We start from the raw sequence: 22,479 nt of genomic DNA, 5'->3' as shown, positions 1-22,479 counted from the left end.
TGGCCTGGTGCTCTATCCACTGTGCCACGTAGATGCCCTTACTCTAAAGACTCTTCAGTTTACCAATGGCTTTCCTAAACTGGGGTACCCAGAAGTGAACACAATATTCCAGATGAAATCTGACAAGATTAGAGGACAGTTGGGATCCTCATCTCCCTATTTCTTGGAAGTGACACACCTCCTAGTGTTGTCCCAAATCACATTACCTTTCTAGGTGTCATACAATATGACTGACTTGTACTTGTAGTCCACTAAGACCCACCCACGGATTCTTTTCTGAAAAACTAATCTCTGTTCATTCTCTCCCCATCTTATTTTGGTGAAGTGGAAATTTTTATACTCAAGCACAAGATTTTAGCCTACTGAATTTTGCATTATTGATTCAGGTCAATGATCTCAAAAGAAAGGAATCTGGCTCAGTAATAAAATATACAAGTCGGTCCTTTTAGGGTTAAGTTGATTTACCCAGAGTCACATAGCTAATAAGTGTCTGAAGCCAGATTTTAAGTCAGGAAGACTATGCCACCTAGCTGCCCATCCCGATAACGACTGACCTTCAATTCTACCATTACATCATGACCCATCAGGACAGCTTCTCCAAGGTCAAGTTAAATGGGAAAATAGAAAATTATGTTTTATATTAGAACCTCTTCAAAGTTAACATGTCCCAAACTGGGCTCATACTCTCTTCCTCACCCCTCTCTACATGCAAAAACAAAACAAATTAAAACCCAAAACATTCCTGGCTCTGTTGGGGTGCGCCACTGTCCTCTAAGTTACCCAACTTGGTAGGGTATAGATGTGGGGGTCCAGGGGCTTAGGGGGTAGTACTACTCTTCCCAAGACATCACAAGGAGTTAGAAAGGCAGGTATGTTAATTACAGGCAAAACACTACACACACACACACACACACACACACACACACACACACACACTGTAGAGACTCGGTTAGAATGTTATGTGCCCACTGAGGAGATGGGCTTGGAATAATTAGCTATTTAGACTACAATATCTGCATGAGCCAGCAGATTGATCTCAGAACTGGAACTGCTATAAATGCAGGGCCTTTGGACATCTGTGAAGGGCCCATAGGTGCTTCAAATCCTGAGCAGTCTAAAAGTTTTTCTAGCATATGTACAAATAGAATTTGCCCAGTCCTATTGTTCCTTATATCCAAGGTTAATTCTTATTGTTGCTGATGTTGTTTTCCCTTCCATGTTGTACAGAATTCCCTAAATGTTTTGCTATTTATCAAGGTTTAACCCCCCTTTAATCTGAGACTCATCTTCTTTCCAGCTTCATAAAGGACCACTTTCCCTCCCTCCCTCCCTCTCTCTCTCTCTCTCTCTCTCTCTCTCTCACACACACACACACACACACAATATATATGAATGTATATATATATAAAAGTAGATAATAATATATTAGAATATATATAATATATAATAACATATAATATGTTATAATATATTTCCTGGATGAGATCAGACAGGAAAGGAATATCATTAAAAATGCTTAGTAGATGACCACCTTCTACTTCTAGAGAGGTCTGAAATCTCAACTGTCTACCTTCATCAAAATTAAAAATGAAAGGAAGGAAACAAGCATTTATTAAGCACCTACTATGAGCCAAGTACTGTGATAAGGTTTTTACAGTTATCTCATTTGATCTTCATAACAACCTTGGGAGGTAGGTGCTATTATTATCCCTATTTTACAGTTGAGGAAACTGAGACAGACAGAGGTTAAGTGACTGCCCAGGTCACGCAGCTAGTAAGTATCTGAGCTCAAATTTGAACTCAATCCTTCTGACTCCAGTCCCAGCACTCTAAACACTTTGTCATCTGTACCTACTTCAAATGAAATCAAAGGAGATGGCTTTAAGATTACCTGGCCAGTGGTACTCAGTAAAGCCTGCAATCAACTTCCCCACCCATTCTTCTCTCCCTGGGGGTTTTCTCAGGTATGTCCAAAGACCATATGGGGGGGGGGGGGGTAAGATTGTCCCTCAGGCATTTCTATTTCCAACTCCTAGAGAGTAGGGTAGGTTGTGTTTTTTGCCTTTGTATCTGCAGTAGACATAATTTATGGTGAATTGAATTGAGCTGGATTGAATTGAGCTGAAACTACATGTAATGGCTTTTTTGGGGAAAAAAAATGGCAATACTCTTATGCATCTAAATTCACACATACCCATGCTAATGTATTTCAGCTGAAATTATAATGGACAGTTAGCTGATAATTCACTGAGTTTTTTTCTAGCTCAGAAGACCCAAGACATGTTCATGTTTAGTATTCAAACAATGATACCCCTCAAATGTAACATATTTGTTAACCGATAATTGTATTTCTTCAGATGTAGATATAGCATTGAGTTCAAACATTTACTCCTAGCATGCCTAGGAAAAAGATTCATTAACAGAACTTAATGATGTTTCCATTGGTCTGATTTTACCTGCATCATGTGAACAGAAAAAATGTATTATTTGTAGGCTACCACACACCAAGGAAAGCTGAGTTGTATTAGCACTCTTCCCCAAACAAAATCGCATGTGGGTTTTTTGCTCTTGGGTAAGCTATAGAAGCCTGCAAGTTGCTGTAGTAATCAAGACTGAGGACCAGGCAAGCAAGCAAGCAGCCAACTGGAAGTAATTTATTGCTTCGGGCCATGGTGCATTTATCATGATGCTTTGTTATGACTAACAACCCCTCATTTTGAGTGCCAGGTGTGTGAGTGTATAATTTGTGTGTTTTTGTGTATTCCCAATGTTGTATAAGTATTGATAACTCTCTTTTCCATTTATTCTTATTCTTTAGCATTGTATTGTTTTAGCTTTAATTGAGGGGAATGATGGGGGGGAAATAGTTTTTAGATTTAATAAAATGGGAGCTTATGGGTTTGTATTTATTTTTCTTTGATTAGTCCCCAGATACTCATCTTTGGAAACATTGAAAGTGTCCTGGAGCCAAATGCTATCTTAGCAGCATGTCCCCAAATGCAACCACCCAGCAGCGTTATCTAAAAACATTCCTGTGTCTGCTTTATCTGTTGACAATGAACCGGCCTTTACTAGGTAATTATAGATGTAGTCAAGTTAGGAAAAAACCATGTACAGCACTACTCATAGAGCCTGCTGCTTATCTTTCAATCAAGCCAGAGAGAAATCTGCTTAAGTCACACAAGCAAAGGATAGGCTTGGGTCCCTGTCGACCCTTACCTTCCAGGTTAGAAAGATAAAACACATCAAAGTCAACTCAAAAAATGTGCTTCTCTCACCCACCTGAGCTACTACAAGGGAGTCCAAGGTTACATCACAAGCCAAGCCTTTGTTTCTTACTCCGCTGAAAAATAATTGAAGGCAACTGATCCATGAGCTGTGTGTTCCTTAAAGGCGTACCTTAGCTACCTCCTGAACAATCTGGAGTTCCTTCTGTGCTCAGTGAGTCATGGCACAGACTTCCAGCAAGGGAAGAAGGAGCAGGCAATCCAATTAAAATGGGGAGGGTGGAAACACTGAGTGCTAACAACTTGTTTTTCACTGGATGCTGCCTTCCTCAGCCCCTTGATCCCTGCTCTGAATGACTATATCATAACCTGGCTCCAAAGCCTGCCTTTGCCATGGTATATTTCTCTTCCATATGCCCCACTATCAAAGCATAACTGCTACCTAACCAGATGCCAAGGTTCTTGAGAGTTGAGGAAAGGTGCCTTCATCCCCAACACACAAAAGGCCTAAGTTAGATCAATGTCCCAGGTACTGCAAGTATTGTGATCTGTTACTTGAGACCCAAAAGGTGGTTTGTGCAAGAGAATTAGACGAGCCAGACAAGTCAGAAAGCATTGGCAATGGGCTCTTTTGTGTGCAGTGCTTAAGGGAAGACCACGTGACTTAACTGGAAAACTCCCAAGGCAGACAACAAAGGAAGGGAGGTAGGACAAACAAGTGAGGGCTCCTAGAGTAACATCCAACCCTTCTGCCACCCCCAATCTAGGGAAGTAGAGCAAACATTCAAAATGAGAACAGCATTTGCTTCGAACAAGGACAGTACCCAGCATCTCCATAGCAGGACAGAAAAGGGTTACAGATAGACAAACCAAGTATTAACCACTTCACTTACTAGGTGCCAGGTGCTGGGCTAAGCATTTACAATCAGGGCAGCTGCCAGAGAACCTTGAACATGATGGTCTTCAGGATAAAGCAAGAAGAGAGAGTACAGGGTAGTTTACCAAGGTCTCATCACTTTGATGACTGGGGTGCTTGAGTCAGGGATCATGGAACTTTTAGGGCAGCCCATGAATCTGGAAGAGATTAGAGGGGTTTTCAGTTGGGTTATTCTCAATTGGGTCTAGTAAATTTCTCACTTCAGAGATCTCATATAAGGAAGAAGCAGCCAACTAAGAAGTTGGAAGTTTTTGGTTTGGAATGTTCTAGGCATATATGATACCAGATATGGGGCATTCCAGAAAAGGGGCAAGGTAGGAGGAAGAAGGCAATAGGAGAAGGGATTATAGCTATGATAAAGACAGCTTGTCAGAGAAAGACTATGCCCTTCAAAGCAGAATTTTTCTGGACTAGAACAGCAAGACAAAGGATATATTCTCTATTTAGAGCAAGTAGGAGCCTATATTGAAGAGAGCACTGGATTGAGAGCCAGAAGGCATGGAGTCAAATCCTAGCATTGTTCCTTACTAGCTTTATGGCCTTGGACAGGTCCCAACATCCTTGAGCCTCAGTTTCCCCATCCATAAAAGGAGTTTGAATTAGATACAGTAAAGATAACACTGCATTTCCAATCAAAGGACCTGGATTTGATGGCCAGCCCTGCAATTTGCTTTTTCTGTGTGAAGCCAAAGCTTTCCTACTCTCCCAACCACTTGTCCCTTTCCAATGATATTAGTCTGGGCCCTTCTTCCTCATCCCTAAAAAGATAGATATAACCATTTGTAAAATAAGGTGGTTGGACAAGATGATCTCTTTTCCAGCTCTGTGTCTTTGATTCTGTGATCCAAAGAACTTTGAAGTCCCATCTAGCTTTAAATATCATCACGAACTCTTAGAATGATGCTATTCTGGCAATAGGGAACATGTTGTCAAGACAGTGGGGTTGAAGTGGATGCTTTGTAGAAGCAAGGAAGGAAAAAAAAAAGCAGACAGGTTTCACGATACAAAGCCAGACATTATTTGAATGGATATCACATGAAAGAGAGATCACATTTGTTTTACTTGGCACCCCAGGAGAAAAATGAGGAGCAGTAGATGGACTTTGCAGAGAGGGTGATTTTTTTTCCAAAATGAGTCACTTCCCATTGAAATGGAAATTTCATCAAATCCAGTAAAGTTTCAGGGAAGCAGATTTCATTATGAGAAATACTTCCCAACAAACAGAGCTACCCCAAACTAGAATAGATATTAAGCAAAAGTTAGATGACCATTGGTTTGGGAAGCTGCAGAGGGCACTTTTCTGTGGGTGAATTTGAACTCTATACCCCCTTAATTCCTTTCATCTTTGAGATTCTATGTCTCTATGACAAAATTATGTGAAGTAACCTCCTTAACTCAAACCCCAAAAAAGGTTCATGGCACATGCACTTTAGGAGAGAGGGTAGTTAAATTTTGGGCTCTTGACTTCAGCTCTGTTATTGAGCTAGAAGGAACCTTGAGATCAATTTATTTAAACCCTTCTTTCTATAGATGTGGAAACCGAGGACCAGATATGGGACGTAATTTTACTGACTTACAGCGAGGCTTGTGGGCTCTTTGTCTTTGCCTCATTTTTCCCTCTCACTGGGGTAATGCTGACTTACCAACAGTGTCAAGAGCCTCCATTTGCCCTGATAAAGCAGTTTCTGATTGATTGGCCTCAGGCAGGATTATTTTGTTATTATTTAATGATCATTGCCTCCAGTTACAAAGTGAAGGTTCCAGTTTAAGAATTGCTCTCCAAGACAGATGTGTTACCTGTCTGTGGCTTAGATGCTTGGGCACTTGCATTTGCATTGCTAATACCCTTGAGCATCATTACTTTCAGGATGATTGTCCATTAGAATTAGGTCCTGTGTCAAGAAGAAAATTTCTTTTTATCTGTTTTCCATGCTGCCTTCCAACAATGCTCTCACCACATACACACACTTATTAGACAGACTTATTGATGATTTCCTGGGCATGAAGTTAATTCTTGTCCTGGGAGAGACCTTGTAAACTAGTGCAATAACTATGGATGCTAGCATATGGGTCAAATTCCACTGGGGGAGGGAGAGTGGTTTCAAGTGGGCCAGCCCTGTCCATTATTGACTTAGATCAGAGACATAGGTAATAGGAACTGAGGAGGCCAAAGAACTGAGACACCAGTGTTGGAAATGATTTTGTGATTCAAGTGGCAAAAAAACTAAGCCAGGTATTGAACTTTTGGGGAAGGAAGCAGAGTGATCCGGAGACCCTTGATTCACAACAAGGATCTGGATAAGATGGACTGAACTTAAAAGGCAAAACTTGCATTCCACTAAAACCTTCAGATCTTTTTTCATAATACTGTTACCTACCCATGTTTACTCCATCTTATACATAAGAAATTGATTTTTTAAACCCAAATGTAAGATTTCACATTTATCCCTAATTCTAACTTTTTTCATTGTTTTCCTATTTTACCACCCATTTTTTCATTTTCCTGCCTTCCCAGTCTTGATCATGTATTTATTCAGGTTATCAAAATATAGTTCTTACTGAGGCAGCTAAGTGGTACAGTGGGCAGAGCACCAAACCAGGAATCAGGAAGATTGAGTTCAAATCTGACCTCAGACTCTTACTGGCTATGTGACTCTGGAACACATTTTTCCGTTTGCCTCAATCTCCTCATCTTAAAATCAGAATTTTTGTAATGAACAAATGAGATAATTGTAAAGTGCTAAGCACAGTGCCTGGCACATAGCAAGTGCTATATAAGTGTTAGCGGTTGTTGTTATCATCTCCCTAACCTTAATCTGTTCAACACTCAACATTGTGTTGCTCCCACCATCTTTGTCTATGCACTTCTATGCCTAAGTGATCAGGAAAAGTCAGGAACCAAGTTAACTGTATCTACTGCAATTCAAGTTATCCAACTTCATCTCAGCCCTCATAACTACAAGGGAATTTTTACCATCTGTGATTCTGCCACACTCCCCAAAGTGTTTGCTCAAACTATGTACTCCCTCCTTAATCCCTCAGTGCCACTCTAACCCATCTTTTCTGGCAATACATAAATCTACAAGATTGACTTTTGTTAGATTAACTCAAAACCTAAAATCCTCTCTTTTACATCTTCAGCTAGATTCTACTTTGTTCCCTTTAATTACCAAGTTTAGTTATTCTACTATTATCCTTCATCTGATGACCTCCCATCACTTTGGGGAACCCTCCTCTGTCAATTATGTTATTTGATTTAATATTAGTATTATTTATAGGAGGTAGCTTGCTGAGGAGGGATAATTTAAAAATTAAAGTGAAGTAAAAACAAAAATATATCAATAAAAATTTTAAAACAACATCAGTGACTAACCTCTGAGCCCAGTCATTCCACCAGTTCTGAATCTCTCCAATCATATTACTGTTCTGCTCTCATTTCTCCATCTTTTCCACAAAAGTGGTGTGGGATACTTTAAAAAAAAGATTTTTGACATTCCTTTTTTGAGTTCCAAATTCTCTCTTCCCCTCTGGTCCCTACCCCACCCGTTGAGAAGGCAAGTCATGTGAAACATATTTCCAAATTAGCCATATTGCAAAACAAATAATAAAAAGCAAGAAACATAAAGAAAATAAAAAAGGAGGCTTCAGTCTGTACCTAGAGTTCACCCGATCTTTCTCTAGAGATGGGTAGCATTTTTCATCATGAGTCCTTTGGAATTGTCTTAGATCATTCAATTGACCAGCTAAGTCTTTCACAGTTGATCATCCTTAAAATACTGTTGTTACTGTGTACAATGTTCTCACTTCACTTTGCATCAGTCCATGTAAGTCTTCCCAAGGTTTTTCTGAAACGTGGGATACTTTTTAAAGTAGAAAAAGTATATAGCTTAGACTTGTGGTTTTATTGGCATAGGGAATGAGGATAGTGGGTGAGGAAACAATGCTACTGATGAAGGTCAACAGCTTCTCTATACCTTTGGCCTTAGTAAGTTACTTAGAATACTGGGAGTTCAAGTGACTTTGCTGAGCTCAGACAGTATGTTTTAGAGATATGACTTGAAAATAGGTCTTCCTTGCCTTTGAACCTGGATCTATACACTCTATGCCATGCAACTTTTCCCCCTTATAAAATATTTTGCCAAAAATCTGGTAAAAGTTCTCTATAGGTTTCCCTTGATCTACTATTTTAGCAAGCCTATCAAAAAGGAAAAGAAGATAAATCTCTCATGACTTGTTCTTGATGAAGCCATGCTAGTTCTTATGATTATAACATCAATATTCTAGATATTAACTGACCATCTCTCAAATAATTTGTCCTATAATTTTGCTAGGCATTGCAGCCAGACTCATCAGTTGATGGTTTACACTCCATCCTTGTATTCTTTTGAAATTCAGCACATCATTTGTCTTTGTCCCATGGTACCTCTTCTAGTGTCCAAGATCTTGCAAATATCACGGATGGTGCTCAATTGTCCCAAGCGCCAGTTTTTCTAGTACTCAAAAGTAAAGTTCATCTGGGTCATGTGACTTGTATTCATCAAGGACACCAACTACTTGTTTTCCTACTCTCTTCTGATTTATCTTACATATGAACTCCCTGTTAGCCAATCAACTACCAAAGGTCTTATTTCATATACAATAATAACAGAAGAGATGTCCTATCTCCTCTCTTTCTTTCTCCAGCTTCTGCCAACTATAACTATAGCCCCTTACACTATCCGTCCTCCCAACATCCATTGGCTGGTCAAGGACCTTGTGGTATGAGGCATGAGTATTTAGGGATCTTCAGCACCTCCTCTGATTTGGATGCCTCAGACAAAGTCTTATTAACTGACTCCTGTTAAGTCCCCACACAGCTGGCTCGATTTCCAGACAGCACGGCATCATGATAAGTAGAACTGGAAAGGATGAGGACCTAGAAATTAGAATACATCTAAAAAATATTGGGATAACACCACAATAAGTGCTCCTAACTGCCTCAGAGGGAGATTGAAAATCTGTATTAAAATAATATGAATTTTAAAAAGAGGTTCTATGTACATATTAGGATAGTAATAGCACAATTTTCAGATTCATCTGGTTTTAACAAGTCATAACTTTGGGCATTAGCTAAGTATATTATTATCATCGATCATTGAGATTAAAATCTTCTAATTATGTGACAAGTGTTCAGAGTTCCTGCCCACAAAATTGGTGACAGTTTGTGAATTTCTATTTCCTCAAGATTTTTCTTTGCCTAAAGAGCTAGCTCAGTCATGCTTAGAAATAATGGACTTTTAAAATTCTCCTCCAATATCTTTTCCTCTTTCTTCTACCAAAATCAGGTTCTTTACCTCTCTCCATATGTTCTTAGACTTCATCATCATCAAAAAATGAACCAATATTTATTTGTCATTTACCATGTTAAGTTAACCAGTGTGGGGGGATACAAAAAATAAAATATGATCCTTGCTACCAAGGGACTTGTGGTTATGTCAGTGAGAGATGATATGCCCTTTAGGTTTAGATTTATTGATTAGATTTATTTATTGATCGATGATTTATTGATTGGTTAGGTCTTTCATAACAGGTGCTTAATATGTTTTTTTAATTGAATTCTTCTTGTCACCAAGGGCCAAATTAGGACCAGTGGGTGAGAGTAGTAACTCTCTGGCAAAAGCATAAGAAGGATTTTCCTACAGTTAGAGTTGTCAGAAAATTGAATAAATCAACCCAGAACATAGTAAGTTCCTTCCTAGGACTGAGTTAAATCCAGTCTGGATGACCTCTTGTTGAAAGCGTGTTAGAAGTTATTTATGTGTAAGAGATTACACTAGATATCCTATAAATACCATTTCATTTTCTACATTTTATGATTTTACATACTCCCCTCTTGTCTCTGACACTTACTGAACATGTGGCTCTGGTCAAGTTACTTAGTTTCCATGTTTACTCAGTCAACTCCTTAGGACTTACCTATTAAATCCTAGACTAGTTACAGTCTGAGTTGATGAAGGGAATTCTCACAAGAGAAGTTTCCAGTACTGAAAAAAATCATAGCTTCTTTGAGTATTATTGTGTGTATATATAAGATAGATAGATCTAGATAGACAGCTATACACACACACACACACACACATATATTTTAATTGATTCATGATCACATCAAAGTAAGTACTCCCTCTTCCAGTATAGATCATGACCCATTCGTGTTTTCTTATCCCATTCAAATTGTGCTCCTCAGTTTTCATAGTCCATTGAGGATTTACCAACATGCTAAAGTTTTGTTGTTGTTAGTTTTTTTTTATTGTTTCCCTTCCATTTTGAAGGTAAGTGTAGTACTCGAACCGTCCATCCTTTATTGTACCTTCTCACTATACAATGAGTCCATCACCTTTCTTCATCATAAATATCCTCAATAACTATACATATTCATAAAAATTCAGCACAAAAACAAAACATAAAAAATATACCCAAAACTCACAACTCACAAGTACTTAAGATAAATACTAACAGTATAAATGAAGAATTCTACATGAATTCTGAGGAGGAAGAAATCACAAGTTCCATGTGAAAAACAAAAAAAAATGCATCATTTTGGTACCAATCCATCTTATATTAGGTAACTTCCAACACACTTTAAGGTCTATGCTTACCGATGATATGGTAAGATATGATACCATACAGTACTGCTATGTGTCAGGCACTGTGCCAAGAGGTAGGGATGCAAATAGAAGAAGACAGTGCCTGTCTTCAAAGAGCTTACAATCTAAAGGGGGAAGATAGTATACAAAAGAAAGCAAAGGAGGGGCAGGGAAATGCACAAGGTATCTAGCCCAGGGACATAATGAAGATATGATGAAGTAGAAACCAAGCAAAGCAGCTGGTGGCAAATGAAGAGATCACTGAAATGTTAAGCCCTCTATAAACAGCGGCTATGAGAGTAATCTTTTGCTCCTCCCTCTAGCCCTCCAATCAGAGAGGCAGAAGCAACTGACAATACTGAGGAGGTGTGAGTAGGAAAAATGAAGCAATCACCATGATAATGATGAGCTTATTCCTAAAGGGGTATTATGAAGATGATAGTGGAGTCAAGACCAAGCAGAGCAGCTGGTGCTTATGAAACAGTCAATACCTAAACAAATTCATCATTTGTTTTTTTTTTATAATCTCAGAATTTTTCCCCCTCACAGGATCTAGAGCAGTGAAAGTAAATTTTCTGTTGTCTCAAAGCTCACAACCTAGGTATCATCCTTGACTTCTCACTATCTCTCAACCCCCCATATTCAATCTGTTGCCAAGACCTACTGATTTTACCTTTGCAACATCTCTCTAATACATCCCTTTCTCTCCTCTGATGCTGCCATCATTCTGGTACAGGCTCTCATCACCTAACTTCAGTATCTCAGGTTTCTCCATACTCTAATCCAACTTCCATTCAGGCACCAAAGTGATTTTCCTAAAGCACAGGTGTGACTGTGCCCACCCCTCCCCCACCCCCCATCTCTCTCTCTCCCTCTCCCTCTCTCTCTCTCTCTCTCTCTCTCTCTCTCTCTCTCTCTCTCTCTCTCTCTCTCTCTCTCTAACTTCAGTGTCTCCCTTTCACTCCTGGGATGAAATACAAAATTCTCTCTTTTACATTCAAAGCCTTCCATAACCTAGCCCCCTCCTACCTTTCCAGTCTTCTTATACCTTACTCTCCTCCCTAACCATACTCTTTGATCCAGTGACTCTGAACTCCTGGCTGTTCCTCAAACAAGGCACTCTATCTATTAGCTTGGGCATTTTCTCTGGCTGTCCCCCATGCCTGGAATACTCTCCTCCACTGTGATTACTGACCTCCTTGGCTTCTTTTAAGTCCCAACTAAAATCCTACCTTCTACCAGAAGTCTTTCCAACTCCTTTTACTTCTCTGCTTTCCATTTCTTATTTCCTACTTATTTATACTTATAGGGCAGCTAGATGGTACAGTGGCCAGGTCTGGAGTCAAGAACACTGATCTCTATGAGTTCAAATCTGTCCTCAGACACTTACTAGCTCTGTGACTTTGGACAAGCCACTTAACCCTGTTTGCCTCAGTTCCTCATCTGTAAAATGAGTTGGAGAAGGAAATGGCAAACCACTCCATTATCTTTGCCAAGAAAAACCCCTCACAGGGTCATGAAGAGTTGGACATGACTAGAATGAACAACAAATTTAAACATATAGCTTGTTTGTACATATTTGTTTGCTTGTTGTTTCTTCCATTAAATAGTGAGTTCTTTGAGAGCAGGGATGAATTGTCTTTTGCCATTTTTCATATCTCCAATGCTTAACACAGTGTCTAGCACATAGTAGACCCTTAATTAATGTTTATTGACTGACTGACTGACATAACTTCATCTATCATCAGGAAAGATACTTTATTGCAATATCTATCACCTTTTCAAGGTCAGTCCTCATACTCCAATGACCTAACAACATTCTATAACATATTATTAAAGTAATGCTTAGTGCATGTCTAGAAAAAGGATTCACAAAGAGCCACAGCAGAGTTCATGCCAGACTAGGCTCATTTCTTCTAGCCAAATTGCAAAACTGGAGAGAGACCGTGTGATATAGTCAACAAAGGGCAAGCTTTGGAATCAGAATGGCCTGCGTTCAAGTCTTGCTTCTGATAATAAGTAGTTAGTTGTGTGATTGTGGGCAAGAGATTCAGCCTGTCAATGCCTTCAGGGAAACCCCTAAAAGCACACAATTGAATTACCAATCTCGTATAAGTGGAATGAAATGAAATCACATGTCCAACAAAAAAATAAGTAAATCACATAAGAAAACTCTATTGCAGTTTGGGATCTTTGGAATGAAGGGCAACACAGTTTTTCTTTTTTTTTCTTTTTCTTTTAACACTGTTTTTCAAACGTGAATCATGCTCATTGTCTTCACTTATTCAATCCCAGGTCCAACTTCAGTGTCCAACTGTATCACTTGTTATACCCACCTAGACATACACACACACACACATACATTTACACAAACATGTATGTATATACGTACACATATATGTGCATACTCACATAAATATCTATCCACATGTATGTATAATACATATATATATATCTATAACGGTCATATATGTATATACATATATATGACAATGACTTATCAGTAAAATTGTATTTCATAGTCTGATCAAAAGGTATTTTTCATTCACTTTGATTTTTCAATATGTGTGATTAGACAGATCTATTTTGAGTGCCTATAATAGCTACTTTCAAACATTTGAAGAACTTTTGTGGAGAAGAGGGATTGGGCTTATTTTGATTGGCCCTAGTGGGCAGAACCAGGAACAACAGATAGAATTTGTTTTTAAAAAGGGGGAGGGGGAATTTTAGGCTTGATGTAAGCAGACATTTTCTAATAATTAGAGCTGTCCAAGAATGGAATGGGCTGTCTTGAGAGGTGGTGAGTTCCTCATCATTGGAGGTCCTCATAAAAGCTATAGTACCACTTGTTGGATAATGATCATGAAGATTTGGATAGGGTAGTGAGGATTCCCTTTGTGTGTATGTATTAGATTCAACTGCCACTGAAGTCTCTTCCAACTCTCACCTTCTATGATTCATTATTTTATTCAGGGTGGTTTGTAGTGTTCCAGGTATTGATCCAACTAATACAGTGCCACCTGTGAATGGGAACATTTGTAAAACCTCACTAATTTTTGGGACTCCCTGAACTAGTTGAACTTGGATTCTTGCTACCATTCCAGGCTCTTGACATCTTAGTCCCCTCCATGAACTTTACAATCCAGTGATGATGCCCTCCTTGTTCTTCCTTGGACAAGGTACCATATCTCCAGAGTGGGCATTTCTCTGGCTGTCTTCTATGCCTACAACTCACTCCCTCCAAATCCTAGGTAAAATCCCACCTTCCATGAGAAGCTTTCCCCATCAGCCTTAATACTAATGCCTTCTCTCTATTAATTGTCTCCATTTGATCCTCACTATATCTCTTCTGTACATAGTTATTTGTTTGTTAAATACCCCATTAGAATGTGAGCTCCTTGAGAACTAGGTTTGGGGTTTTTTCCTTGTTTGTTTTTGGTTTGGGCTTTGTATCTCTAATGCTTAACACAATGCCTGGCACATAATACATGCTTAATAAATTCTTGTTGACTTAACTCTACATAGGATATCTTCCAGAATTATGGCTAGCACCTTTAGGGAGCATACATCTCCTTTTTATGCCTCTCTCAATGTTAATGTTCAGTGGGTTGGTGGACACAGTTATTTTTTATTTGTCATCATCAATAAAATTTTTGGTGAATTTTTCAAAAAAAATTTAAATTAATTTATCTATTTTTAGTTTTCAACATTCACTTCCACAACATTTTGAATTCCAGGTTTTCTCCCCATCTCTCCCTGCTCCTCACCCCAAGACTGCATAGATTCTGATTACCCCTTCCCCTAATCTGCTCTCCCTTCTATCAACCCACTCTTCTCTTATCCCCTTCCCCTTCTATTTTCCCATAGGTCAAGATAGATGTCTATACCCCATTGCCTATATTATTTCCCAATTGCATGTAAAAACAATTTTTAACATTAGTTTTTAAAATGTTGAGTTCCAAATTCTCTCCCTCCCTCCCTTTTCCACCCACCCTTATTGCAAAGGCAAGCAATTCAATATAGGTTATACGTGTGTAGTCATGCAAAACACTTCCGTAATAGTCATGTTGTGAAAGACTAACTATATTTCCCTCAATCCTATCCCCACCTCTTTTATTGTATTCTCTCCTTTGACCTTGTCCCTCCTCAAATGTGTTTCCTTCTGATTACCCACTTCCCCAATCTGCCCTCCCTTCTATCATTCCCCCCTTCTTATCCCCTTCCCTCCTACTTTCCTGTAGGGTAAGATAGATTTCCATGCCCAATTGAGTGTGTATGTTATTCCCTCCTTAAGCCAAATATGATGAGAGAATAGTTCAATTGTTCCCTCTCACTTCCCACCTCTTCCCTTCCAGTGTAAAAACTATTTTTTTGCATCATTTCTGTGAGATGATTTACCCCATTCTACCTCTCCCTTTCTCCTTCTCCTAGTACATTCCTCTATCACCCCTTACTTTTATTTTTTAAATATCATCCCTTCATATTCGATTCACCCTGTGCCGTCTGTCTGTCTGTCTCTCTCTCCATATATTTATACACACTCACACACACACATACACACATATATACACATATATACATATAGATGGATAGATATATCTATATATCTATATCTATCTATATATCTATATCTATATATCTATATCTATATCTATACATATATCTATATCTATATCTATACATACATACATACATACATACATACATATATATATATATATATATATATATATATATATATATATATATATATATATATATATATATTCCTTCCAAGTATCCTAATACTGAGAAAGGTCTTATGAGTTATAAATATCGTCTTTCCACGTGGGGATGTAAACATTTCAATTTTATATACTCCCTAATGATTTCTCTTTCCTGTTTACCTTTTCATCCTTCTCTTGAGTCTTGTATTTGAAAGTCAAATTTTCTGTTCAGCTCTGGTCTTTTCATCAAGAATGCTTGAAAGCCCTCTAATGCCCATTTTTCCCCCTGAAGGATTATACTTGATTTTACTGGGTAGGTGATTCTTGGTTTTAATCCTAACTCCTTTGACCTCCAGAATATCATATTCCAAGCTCCCTGATCCTTTCATGTAGAAGCTGCTAAATCTTGTATTATCCTGATTGTGTTTCCACAATACTTGAATTGTTTCTCTCTGGCTGCTTGCAGTCTTTTCTCCTTGACCTGGGAACTCTGGAATTTGGCTTTAGTATTCCTGAGAGTTTTCCTTTTGAGATCTCTTTCATGAGGTGATCAGTAGATTCTTTCAATTTCTGTTTTATCCTCTAGTTTGGGTGATTTTAACATATTTATGGCAGATACTTTGAACAGAACCTTTAAAGCTGTGGGGCTTTTTCTACTTAGTCAAAAACATTCTTAAAATCTAAATAGACAGTAAACACACCTGGATTTAAGTTTTTTGTGTCTCTTGATCAGTTGTACAATTTTGAAGAATGCAGTCTTTTTAAATCTTCTGAAATAATTTCATTATTTTCATTCCCTAGTGTTTCATCAAGGGTTCATAAATAGAATAAGTTCATAGAATTTTACAGCTGGAAGGGATCTTGCTGTTGTTCAATCACGTCCAATTCTATATGACCCCATGGACGTTGCCCATGAGGTTTTCTTAGCAAAGATACTAGAGTAGTTTTCCATTTCCTTCTCCAGTGTGTCCCCATTTTATAGATGAGGGACTGAGGCAAATAGAGGTTAAATGACTTGTCCAGGGTTACACTGCTAGTTAAGTATCCAAACCAGATTTGAACTCTGATCTTCCTGATTCCAAGACTGGTTGAAGGGACCTTAGAATTCATCTAATCCAACTTTTTTATGGGAAAAAAATTGAAATCGAGAGTGTGAAAATGACTTACCTAAGGTCATACCAGCTAATAGCAGCCAGGAACAAACTACCATAAGAAGAAAAGATAAAAAGGAAAATAAAAGCATCAGTAAGAAAAAAAAATCATATGGATACATAATATAATCTAAGTCTTGTGTATATATGACATTGCTATAGTAACATGTGGCCTATACCTCAGTTTGTGATTACTCTCAAATGAGTTGTAACTTTGCTACTGGCAAGCGTGGAAAGGCTTTGCAGTACTTGGTGGGAGTTAAAAGATTTTTTTAATATGTAGTTGCTTTTAGCCCTGAATGGATATACATCTAGGAATGATTTTAAGGATGTCTTTTTTTGGAGGTAGAAGTATTCAATAAATGGACTTTGGATTTAATTACTTAGGTGGTAAAATGTTGTTTAAAATGAGAAAACAACTAATATTTGGCTGTACTGAAATCACTAGTTTAGAAATGATGCATTATTTTAAGGGAAAGTAAATTGTGCTAACAAATAGGGTTTCCACTGAATAGGCAATGTGTGAGCATGCCTATCCATATGTGTGCATTAGCATAAACACTAACACACTTGCCAAACCTATTTGGCAAAGACTATGTTTCATTTTGGAATTATGCAATTTTTTTCTGCTAATTAATTGCCTGAGTCTGTTCTCCTTTACTAGCTCATAAGTAGAATGGTAGAGTACAAAAAGAACTATTCTTGGTTTCTGAGGTACTCCATTCCAGTCCAGAGAGTGATTAGGTATGAATTTGTATAAGACATTTCACTTGTCTGCCCTTGTTTTTACATCTTTTGAATGGGGATGAAAATAGTCATATTGCTTGTACTTTATAGGATTGTTGTGTGGTCAAATATGTAAAGTGCTCAGTAACTATAAAGTGTTATATTGTGTGTTATTATCATTGGGCTTCTTGAGGCAGAAATCATGTTGGCATGGCTATCTCTCTTCCCTTGCTCACATCATCTCCCATGTTTGCCCACTGCCCCATGGTCCTTTCAAGAGAAGACTTAGGTACCCACTGTACTTATCTCCAATCTCCCTATCATACCTCTTCCTACTCAGGCTTCCCCTACTTCTGTGAAAGTGACCTTTTTCCTTCACAAATTTCTTATTCAATTTAACAAACACTTATTAAGTGTTATCATGTTCAACACACAATGCACCTTATACAGCCCTCTCATTTGCGCTTATCTCATTCTACATTATATAATTGTTACTTGTGTAATTTTTCTTCCACTCATTATATAGTAAGCTCCTACAAGGGCTTACATTTCCCTTTCTCAATGGGACATAGGCCCAGATAGGTGAAGAGATCTGCCACACTTGTGGTGATATTTTCTGGAGACAGTGACCATGATAAGAGGATTAGAATGCATAAACAAAGAAAGCAACAGGTAGAGGCCCTGCCCTGCTTTATTAGAATGGTTTCCATAGTGTTTATTATAAAAACACATTTCACCATGAAATGTATTGTAGATTGTTCCCCCCTCCACCTCCCTTTGTGCTTAGAAGTAAATATATATAGACTGATTTATGAGTTGAGAAGCAGTATGGGGGAGTCAGGTTTCTATAATGAGATTATATATTAAATATAATGAAGGGAAAATATGCTTACCCAACCTGAATGGCAGCACCATGATTAAACAGCTCAAGAGCCCTCGATGGATTTTTTAGACAATGCAGCAGGTAAAATGACCTCCTCCTTCTTCTAATGTTTGTGATCAATTCTGCAGAATGAAGATTTATGTTTCTGGTTATGTTGATGACACAACAATGCATGGAGGATACATGAATAAGGCAAAACTAGGAAACCATGTGTGGTGGTAGAGGGTTTGGGGGAGTGTCAAATGAATCAATGATGCTATGTTTTATGCTGACTACAGACTTTATTCCCTGCCCATCCCCACCTCCTGCCATGTTCCCAGCAGATCATTTTTTTTAATTCTTTCACTCTTACTTCCACATAGCCACCTATATATCATGTGAACATAGGCTGAATTTCATGGCACAGGAAAGAGAGAGAAAGGGATTGGTTGAGCCTCTCAATTTATGTTTCTTATATAATATGAAGGACACTGGATTTGGAGCCAGGTGACTTGGGTTTAAGGTTCAGTCCTAACACTTAAAAGCCACTTGACCTTAGACAAATCACTTAACCTCTCTGTGGCTGTTTCTTCCTTTATAAAAAGAACATAATAAGCAGGTATAATACCTACTTCATAGGCTCTTTGTGAGGATCAAGTGAGACATGATTCATCAAGAGCTCCAGAAACTCTAAATTATAAAATCATGCAACTAGATAGAGCTGACCATCTAGTCAAAACACCTCATGTTACAGATTAGGAAACTGAGGCCCAATGAGATAACTGACTTGACCAAAGTCACATAAGTAGTAACTATTAAAGGAAGGATTTGGACATGTCTTCTGATTTTAGAGGTAGTGTTCATCTTGGTAACACATACCTCAAAGATCTGTGCGTGCATTGGTAACACATATCAATATTCCATACTATACTGAAGTTACTATTTCACTGTCTTCCAAAATTAAAAAAAAATACTATGACTTGGTGGTTAGGTAATGACCCTCTCTATACTTAGCTCTATAGTTAGGTGTTTGGTCCTTACAGAAGCCATACTTAAAGCCTTTCAATTGGTGCAGACCCCTAGAACAGATCTTGTACTGGCATGGCCTTAAAGACCCCAGAGTTACCTCTCTGTCACCATGGAGTATCAGAGAAGGAATTTAGTGAAAGAATGTGTTATGTGAATGCAATCTCTCATTAGTATTTTAATTGAAACAGCTGCCAGCCCTAAAAATTTTAACTCACATTCCTTTAGCACCTTAAGATATATGAAGAAATTTTTTTTGGGGGGGGGGAACCCCAGGAGGCACAGAGCAAAAGTATTATTAGGATCATTGGAGAGATGAGAAAACTCACTCAGAGGCATTAACTCAGTTGTCCAAGGTCACACAGCTAAAAAGACTTAGAGCAAGTACTCATACCTAGCTCTCCTGAATACAATTCCAGCCCTATTTCCCTCATACAGCAGAGTGGAGAGGAAGTACAGGAATGAGGGAGAGATCCCTGGGTATGGAAAAGGAAGGAGGTCATACTGCAAACGGAAAAATAAGGGGAAAAAAGAGCCTGAAGGTACAGAATAAGAAAGGAGGTATAAAGTAAGGTACAGCGGAAAGGGCATTGGCCTGGAAATAAGCAGACCTGGGTTCTAATCCCAGCAGTGCCACGACCTAGCTTTGAAATGTGGGACAAGTCTCCTCCCTGGGACTTCAGTTTCCTCATCTATGGAATGAAGGGATTTGGCTAAATCATCTCTGAGGTCCTCTCCAGCTGTGATTCTCTGAACTTTTCTACTTCAGTTTTGCCTCAGGCTCACTCTGCTGATAGGAAGTCAAACCAATGAATGTGTTTTTTCTTTCTGTACGTTTATGTGCTCCATCTAGTTGCCCCACTGCTGTTTTCCTCTTTAATATTAATGCATCTGAGGGCCATGATATGTATCATAGACTTCATGGTATTTAGCGTTGCCACATGCAGATACTTTTAAAAGCGACTCCATTAAAGATCATTCCTCCTAGAGCACATCCTGTGCTCCTTGGTGCTGTTTATCACCCGGCATTTACTTTTGATCCCTTTAATGTGTACAGCACCAAGGAGACTCCTTTATCACTCTTAATTCTGCAGGGAGTTGGTTTAGGATGTAAAATGTGCAAAGGAAATGGGAGAGAAGAGAGCCGGGAGGAAAACGATAAGCATTCACATAGTAATCCGTTGAGATAAAATAATGCCATGGAACTATGTGGCTGGGGAAGAGGTTTAGGGATAGATGGAGTTTCTCCTCCCTAGGCCATCTATTCAGATCCAACCCTGGCTGGTAGCAGAGGAGCACAGAATTCAGAGCTAGAAAAAAGTGAATCGACTTACCTCTAGTCTCAGAGTTAAAGAGAAGGGCCAGAATTCCAATAGAATTTCTCTGATTATAAATTCAGCATTTTTCCTACTTCATACACAGGACTGCTGATAGAAAGTCAACCCAATGACTGTCTTTTTCTTTCTACACATTTATGCTTCATCTAGTTGCTCAACGTTCTTGTCTTCTTCAAGGAAAGATCAATCTTCATACCAGGTCTGGTCTGAAGTACAAAGGATTTGGGACTTTGGGGATGGCTGTCCAATAATGGATATGAACTAGATTGAGTTGGAAAGGACTTCAGAGGTCATCTAGTCCAACCTGAACTGGAAGAGTAATACTGCCAACAGTATTCCTAACAAGTGGTAAATCAATATTCCATCTGAAGATCTCCAGTGCTGGGGAACTCAGGACCATAAAAGGTGGCTCATTTTATTTGGGAGCAGCTTTCAGAGGTCAGGAAGTTTTCCCTTAAGTAGAGGAAGTGAGAAGTAGTAGAACAAGAACTAAATTTGTAGTCATAGGACTTGGGTTCAAATTTTACCTTTGTAATTTCGTACCCTGTGCTTACCTTTCTCATCTTTAAAATAAGTAGTCCCTTCCAACTCTAAATGCATGTCACTATGAGAAAAAGTATAGAATAATGGATCAAAAGCCAGCTGTGCAGCTGCCAAGATCTGAGTCCAAGACTCATCTTTAAGTGCTAGTGGATGTGTGACCTTGGGTAAGTCATTTAACCTCAGTAATTCAGCAACTCTTAAAAATTATAAGATGTTGCCCTGCATTGGTAGAGGGGGTTGCTTAATCTGGAAGTACTCTTGAACACTGAAATCACAGACAGGTCCAGTCCCTAACTCCCTAGAAGAGGGACTCTATGAGTTCTTTAAGAAAACAGACTAAAAATAGTATAGGAAGAAGGAGACTTGATGTCAATGAAATGCTTAGTCTCTTCTATTTTAATCTTATTTAATATTTTACTTTTTTCCAGTTACATGTAAAAATAATGTTAACTTTTTTAAAATTCCCTCCTTATTGAAAAGGCAAGCAATTCGACATAGGTTATATACATATAATCATGCAAAACACATTTCCATGTAAGTTATTCCATGAAAGAAAATACAGCCAAAAAAAAAAAAGAAAATGAAAGAAAATGTATCTTCAATCTTCATTCAGGTTCTACGGTTCTTTCTCTGGAGAGGGACAGCATCTTTCATCATAAGTCTTATAGAATTGTCTCGGATCATTGTAATGCTGAGAATAGCTAGAAATGCTTGATCTCTTGCTGACTTCTTATTTGTGGGATAAATATAACCCTTTAATGCTGGGATGAGAAAAAGGCCAAGATAATGTCAAATCTGTCTTAAATTATGCTAGCTTTCAAATTCATTGACTTTTTGTTGCTGCTATTTTATTATCATTATTATTGTTTTGTGGTTTAATTGTAGGTTGATGAATCTGAGAGAGAAAGAGGTAGGAAATGTATCCATGGCTGTTAGAATGGGCTGAAGAGAGATCAAGGAAAATAGGAAATCAGATGCTTTTTTTCTTCCCTAATTTAAGTCATTCAAGCCTCTAATTGCTTTCTTGGCTCTCAGCCCCTGCATCTTTCAAACTTTTATAGCTGAGATTATTTACCTCCACCTGCAGGTTCAGCTTTAACTCAGATCTGGGACTAGCACCAAATTCTAAACAGAGAGACCATTGGGGCACCTAAGTTAAAATCTGGACCTTGTGAAAATTGGTTGGACAGTACAGGTCTGAGGCAAATAGAAAATTGAGACATCTAGCCAGCCTTCCAACAGAGGACTTTTGCCTTTTGGGGCAGTGAAATGGGTTAAATAAAGTTTTTTGTTGTTTTTTTTTTAAATATTTTTGGTGTATGTTAATGCACATCTTCGAGT

At 38.4% G+C, this 22,479-nt stretch overlaps 1 protein-coding gene across 1 annotated transcript in view; it reads left to right on the top strand.

Annotated features, from left to right (window-relative positions):
• UNC5D (unc-5 netrin receptor D) overlaps positions 1–22,479 on the top strand; it is a 368,330-nt gene that overhangs the window by 152,974 nt on the left and 192,877 nt on the right. The gene's annotated exons all lie outside the window — the stretch shown is intronic.

This window comes from Trichosurus vulpecula, chromosome 3 (genome assembly GCF_011100635.1).
Source record: "Trichosurus vulpecula isolate mTriVul1 chromosome 3, mTriVul1.pri, whole genome shotgun sequence".
Lineage (NCBI taxonomy): Eukaryota > Metazoa > Chordata > Mammalia > Diprotodontia > Phalangeridae > Trichosurus > Trichosurus vulpecula.
Note: the sequence above shows the minus strand (reverse complement) of the source record. Positions and strands in the feature narration are given on the sequence as shown.